The following is a 6093-nucleotide window of genomic DNA, read 5'->3' as shown; positions in this document are numbered from 1 at the left end:
ACAGGCCATAGGTTAAAATTTTTGATTGGGTAGCATGGAGACCTCCTCTCCTGAAACCTATCACATCAGGTTTTGACTCAAATCCACATGGCCAGGACTGCAACCCCACCCAAATTCCAGTTTGGGACTTGAACCATGGTCTTTTAATTAGAAACACTTACCTGGTACCTGGACGTACTGTGGCTCAGGTTGTTTGTGTCTTAGCGCAGAAGGAATTCAGCCAGAGGCAAAATGTTAGGCAAGAAATAGATTTATATATATAGGATGCATGTAAGAGATGCAAGCAGGCAGGTGACTAAGCTCTGCAAGCAGGCAGGTGACTAAGCTCTGCCTGGAGGATTAAGTGGAATATATTCTATAGTCAATGGAAAGTGGAGGACTAGCAAGACTGCCTTCTCTGATAGAGGTCAGGCTTACATCACTCTCCCAATTCATTTGGAACAGGAAGAGTGTCTGACCTTATGAGGTCAAACTTGGATTATTCTAGAACTTCTTCAAATGGACAGAAGGGCTGTGACATTCCTCTTTTACCTAAAGGCCTGGGGAACATCTCATGGATTATTTATGGCTTTATGTTTAAACAAAACCTGCCTTCCTCCACTACATTCTGATCCCTTTCTTGAACAATGTTAACTTCAATGGTCTACCAGTGTTCCTAGGTTTCTCTATCTCTATTCCCCTCCTATACTTCTAGATCTACCTCTCTGTCTGTCTGTGCTCAGGCCCTCATTCATGTACTCTTTGCAACCCCATGAACTGCAGCACTCTAGGCTCTCTGTCCATGGGATTCTCAGGGCAGGAATACTGGAATAGGTAGCCACTTCCTCCTCCAGGAGATGTTCCAGAACAGGGATCAAACCTTCATCTCCTGCATTGCAGGTGGATTCTTTTCCACAGAGTCACCTGGGACAGCTACCTGTATCCTATGCTATTCTATCCCTGTCGTATGGAGGCAGGCTCCCCCAGCCAAGAGCTGTCGTTTCTCTTGGTGGGAGCCTTCTAAATGAAAGGCTCCAGCTTGGACTATTGTCTGGAATTTAGTGAGCAATTTTCTTCCCAACAAGTGGAAGGGGCAGTCATGCATGTGCAGAAACATCAAAGGTAAACTTTCCTAGCAAGGACTTGAGGGGAGGGCACGCCACTTGGTTTGGGGCCTTCCTTCAGTTCCCTTTATCATGGAGGACTTGAAGGAAAAAACCCAGAGAAATCAGTCTGCAGAGAGCAGTTGACCCACGTATGAAAGAACTGTCCTTCCTGCCACATCAAGGGGTTGCCTGAAGCTCCTCTGGTGAAATGACCAGGTGTCCTCTGGAACTGCTGGGAGGTCTTGGAGCTCCTGTCTCTTTTCCTGAGGGTATGTGCTCAGAGTAAGGCCCACAACTCTCTGAGACCCAATAGAAGAAAATGGAGGTTGCCCAACTTACCACATCTACCTGTGGTCTCTCAGGACAGAAAGCTGGGATTGGAAATTGAGGCCTTCTGATGGCTGGCTGCACCTGTCCTCCAGTCAGGCTCCTAGGAAGACCTGTATTTCCTCCATCCTTTCACTATTACTGTCCTCTCTCCAGGTCCTCACACTGACTTCCCATCTCCTAATGAGTCCTGTCCTCTCATGCTACAGCCTTAAACTCCCTTAGGAATTTAACTATCAGAGGCTGGGACTCTTCCATCCATTGACCTGAGGACACAGAGCTTAAGCTAAGGCTTTTTATGTCCCTGAGAATCAGGAAGGATAAATGAGGGCATATTGATCTTTTCAGGGTATCTGACATTGCATGTGTTCATGACCACATTGTCCTGAGTAGTTTTGTCTTCTTTCATACCATTCATTTATCAGCATTTTTTAAACTTTATTCCAAAACAGTTCTTTGGGACAGGGCCCCATGCATCCAACGAGACACATTTTTTGGAGTGTTTAGAGGAAAATTGAATGAAAAGACATGATGTCTGGCTTATGCTGGGAGAAGTGGCGCATTGTGGGCTCTGCACTATTCCAGATCAGGGGACTAGTCCCAGGAAGGTCACTTCATCAGTTTGTGAACTTGAGAGATTGGCAGGTTATCCATCCATAAATGCAGTCTGCTAAATCCGATCCTACATGAATGCTGGAATTCATGTACTACATATAAAGCAGTGGCATACTGATGAAGAAGTATTGGTTTGTAATAAGCGGGGGTTATGTTACTAGGAAACCCTCAAATCTGAGTTTATTTTTAATCCAGGAGAGAGCAGAGAATATGCAGTGAATTAGCACAAAAGAAACAAATACTCTTAAATGAGCTAAATAAGTCACAGTATTTTTTATTTTTACTAAAAGGAAGTTTAAAATAAGGTTAACCACAAGTTAAAGACTTTTTACTCTACTCTTTTCTCCATTTTCTTTTTGTTTCTCAATAGTTTCTGTGGTCTTCCTTCACATTTGCATGAAAAGCACTCTTGCAATGCTATGTTACCTACTTGCAGATCAGAAAGCAATACAGATGGCTCCTGAATCTTTTATGTCTACCAAAACTGTACCTTTAAAACTCTTAAAACAGCAGTGAATATAACAGCAGTATCATTACCAAATTAATACTCTGAAGAAAAACAACCTCTTAGAAGTAAAAATATTTGGAAAAAAAAAAGAAACATATAATATGTAGAAGTTACTTGTGTGAAACAGAGAAATATGATCGAAATAAATGTGATCTACCCACTACTACCACGCGCTCTTTAGAAGCTTGAATGCTTTTCAAGAAACATTCTCTTCTAATGTCATGTTATCTTGTTTGCATTGTGAACAATATATTCAGTACTTTCAGTGTGTTTTACAAATACCCAAACTTTTAAAACATTAAAACAGCTACAAACTATGATTTATAAAATTCATACATTTGAATTGTGAAGCACAATAAAACTTATCCAAAGTAAGAACGTTTAAAAATACTAAAACCTCCTTCACCTCTTCACCTTTCTACTTTAAATCATCATTCACTATATATCTCTCATATGGATAAAAGAAAACAGATATATATAAACTAGACCTAAACTTGCTTACCTTTTTAAAGCTGTAACAAGTTACTGGTTTTCTTCCCTCCACCCTACTGCTATGCACTATTTAGGAGCTTGACTGCTTTCTTCCAAGACAAAGGGAACAAAGTGCCCTGCCCCCTCCCTAGATGTGGGAGGAGCTGCGGGACTTGGCCCTGGAAGGGGCAAAGGCCTCAGCCATGGGTGGAGCCCTGGCCTCACCTCTCAGCCCTGCTCTCTCCGCCTGATCTCTCAGAACCTCGTCATAGAGATCTGGGAAGGAACTAGGGACCCTACGTGGAACTTGGCTGGACCCTCCAGTACCTTCATCTTACTGGTGTCAGCACAAGCTCTCGGGCCCCACAGGAACTCATAGCGCAGAGGATCACTATTGGGCACCTGGCAGTAGTTCAGGTACTCCTTCTGCACCAGATCTTTGGTGATGAGCCTTCTGGGCTCCCCAAAGATCCAGTGCCTCCTCCCAGCATAGATCCCCAACATACTGAGGAATTCCCAGATCTCCTCCTCGGTGGCGCGGTTACCATTCATGAAGATGACCCTCAAGAGCACCATGAGGAGACCAGACTTGGGCAGCCCCCCCCTCAGCACTCGGACAATCGTTTCCTCCGAGGTTGAGCTTGCTGATGAGGGTGTAGATGTTCCTGCTACGGTCGACTTCCTTCATCTCCAGGCCAAAGACCAGCTCCACACACTCACGGGGCTGTACTGAGGATCTCAGGGAAGTGTTTCCTGTACTTCCTGCTGACGATTTTCATCAGGGCATTCTGCGTGATGGGCTCCTTCTTGGTGTACTTCTCCAGCAGGAACTCCACCAGTATCCTGGCCTTCCTGGCCAGAGGATCTTTGCGAGTGCTCTGAGTGGCAGGGGCTGCCTGGGAGGCACCTGCACTTTCCTCCTCTAGGCCCTGGGCACCTTCATCAGATCCTGCACAGGAAGGCCCTGCATCAGGAGAGCTAGGGGCCATGGCTCCCTGAAGCTCCTGGCGATCGCCAGCAGCAGGGGAGCTCAGGGGAGAACCATGAGGGGCAGAAGAGGGGGAGGAGGGGCACTCCTCTTTTGGGGCTGCAGCAGCACTGGCCTGGGCCTCCTGAGTGTCCCCCCAGACCTGGTGAGGTTTCCCATGGGTATAGAACTTGTTCTTGTGCCTCTGAGGCATGCTGACAGCAGGTCAGGGGCTGCAGGTGGGAGTGCGGGCAGGAAAGCAGGCAAGGAGGGCACCTGGAAGAGGGACAAGGACATGCTGTGAGAACCTTCAGCGAGGAGAGTCTTCCCTGGCTTGAATGGAAGCCGCCTCTGAGGGGTCCTCGACGCCAGTGCTCTAGGACCCACAGGGGCTCCTGTTCTCCTGGCCAACCTGTCTCCTGAGACCGCTGAATAGCAAGGGAGAGTGAGCCCTGGGCGCAGCAGACAGTCCTGCCTGGGCCTTAGAAGGGGTGGGGCATTGGGACCTGGCAGCGGAGGCAGGTCCTCTCAGCTGACATTCAGAGTCAGAATGAAAATTGGTGGCGAGACACCTCCATACCCAACACCCCCTCTCCTGCACCCAGCCGGTTCCCTCTCCTGGTCTGAAATTGATGCTACCACCTTCCCTGTCACCCCAGACGAGGAGAGGAGGGCGTAATCAGCCTCCCATGGAGGGCCCAGGACCTTCTCTTCTGCTGTGTCGTGGTTGCCCCTTCACAATCACGCTCAAGCTCCCCTCTCAGACCACCGCCCCACTTTCCAATGTTTGGCTGGAAGGAAGCGGTGATCACAGGGGAGCGTACTGAGCTGCCCGTTTGTCAGCGGAGGCTGGTCCTCATCCTGACTTCTCCCCGAACCCTGACATCCTCTCTCTACTGACCAGCTGTCAGCAACTCAGACCCAAGTCCCCTCTTCTTTAAATGTTCCATGTCCGAGGTAGCAGTGAGGGAGCCCCTCAGCCTTTAGAGCAGCCCGGCGGGTGCCCGGATGATCCGCAGCCAAATCGCGGTGAGTGGGGGTTTACACATGGCTGCCGTTCTGGTGTATGGAGACACTCATTCCCCCTAGGGTCCCTCCTTCACGCCACAGGGCTCGTGGCTCTCCCACTACTGAGTGGAGCTGGGGTCCAGCAGAGCCTGACTGAGGCATTCTTTCCCCGAGACCCCCTAGGGGTTAGTGGACAGTCTTGGGGCCTAAGAGCTAGGCTGGATCCTCTGGTCTGAGTGCAAGGGCTAGGGTGGCCGGAGGCTTGTGGCCCCCTCTTTTCAGATAGAAAAGGGATTCGGGGTGCAGAGACGTGTCCCTGCACTTGTAACTCACGTCACGTCCGATCTTGACACCCAATGACATGCGACTGCTCCCTCTGGCCACCGTCAATGGCAGCTCTCAGGGATAGCGGCACTGTCAAGGATGGCGTCGCTCTCCCAGCATGCTTAGGAGGACGTCACTTCCTGTCCTGCGCATCTGGGCTCCAGGAGGGCAGCAGGGGCGGGACCTGGACGGGCGGGGTTCCGGGGGAGCTTCTGGGGTTGGCACGTGGACTTTGCTTTGACTCTTAAGGGGTCCTGGGACGTCCCTGTCCTGAACTTTCAGCTGGCTCACTCCATGCCTCTCACTTGTGTCAGCACCTGCAGCAGGAAGAATTGGGGAGCCCAAGCCTAACAGCCGTCCTGGAGCCCATGAGACCAACAGCGAGGGCTCTCTGGGCTCCCTCTTCTGGAGTAAGCGATACTCTGTCGTTCTCCATGCCTTCCCTTAACCCCTGTATATGCTGGGCTACGTGCCATCTGCTGGTCCGAGGACAAGGCCTCATATCGAAAATGTGAACCCCCGAGTCTCCTGGTATGAAGTGCACATACGTCTCATCTCACCATTTCTACCCAAGGCTTCCTGGAAATGGCTGCTACAGGTAAGATCAGCTGAGAGGGAAGGATGGGAGACTGTCTTCTGAGGTGTGGAACCCCTCACATCTCACTCAGAAACTTCATTCATATTGACTGCTGACAGGGCCTGGAAATCCTTCCCTTTCTGGTATAAGTCAACCCCTGTCCCCAGCCATGCTCATTCCATTCCAGAAGAGTAAGTGAAGGGGCTCCTTA

At 49.6% G+C, this 6093-nt stretch overlaps 1 pseudogene; it reads right to left on the bottom strand.

Moving 5' to 3' along the window:
• Window positions 1–3154: 3154 nt before the first annotated feature.
• On the bottom strand, window positions 3155–4187 carry LOC108634686 (annotated as a pseudogene).
• Window positions 4188–6093: the final 1906 nt, after the last annotated feature.

Source organism: Capra hircus, unplaced genomic scaffold (assembly GCF_001704415.2).
Source record: "Capra hircus breed San Clemente unplaced genomic scaffold, ASM170441v1, whole genome shotgun sequence".
Lineage (NCBI taxonomy): Eukaryota > Metazoa > Chordata > Mammalia > Artiodactyla > Bovidae > Capra > Capra hircus.
The sequence above is the reverse complement of the archived record's forward strand: the minus strand, read 5'-3'. Positions and strand labels throughout refer to the sequence as shown.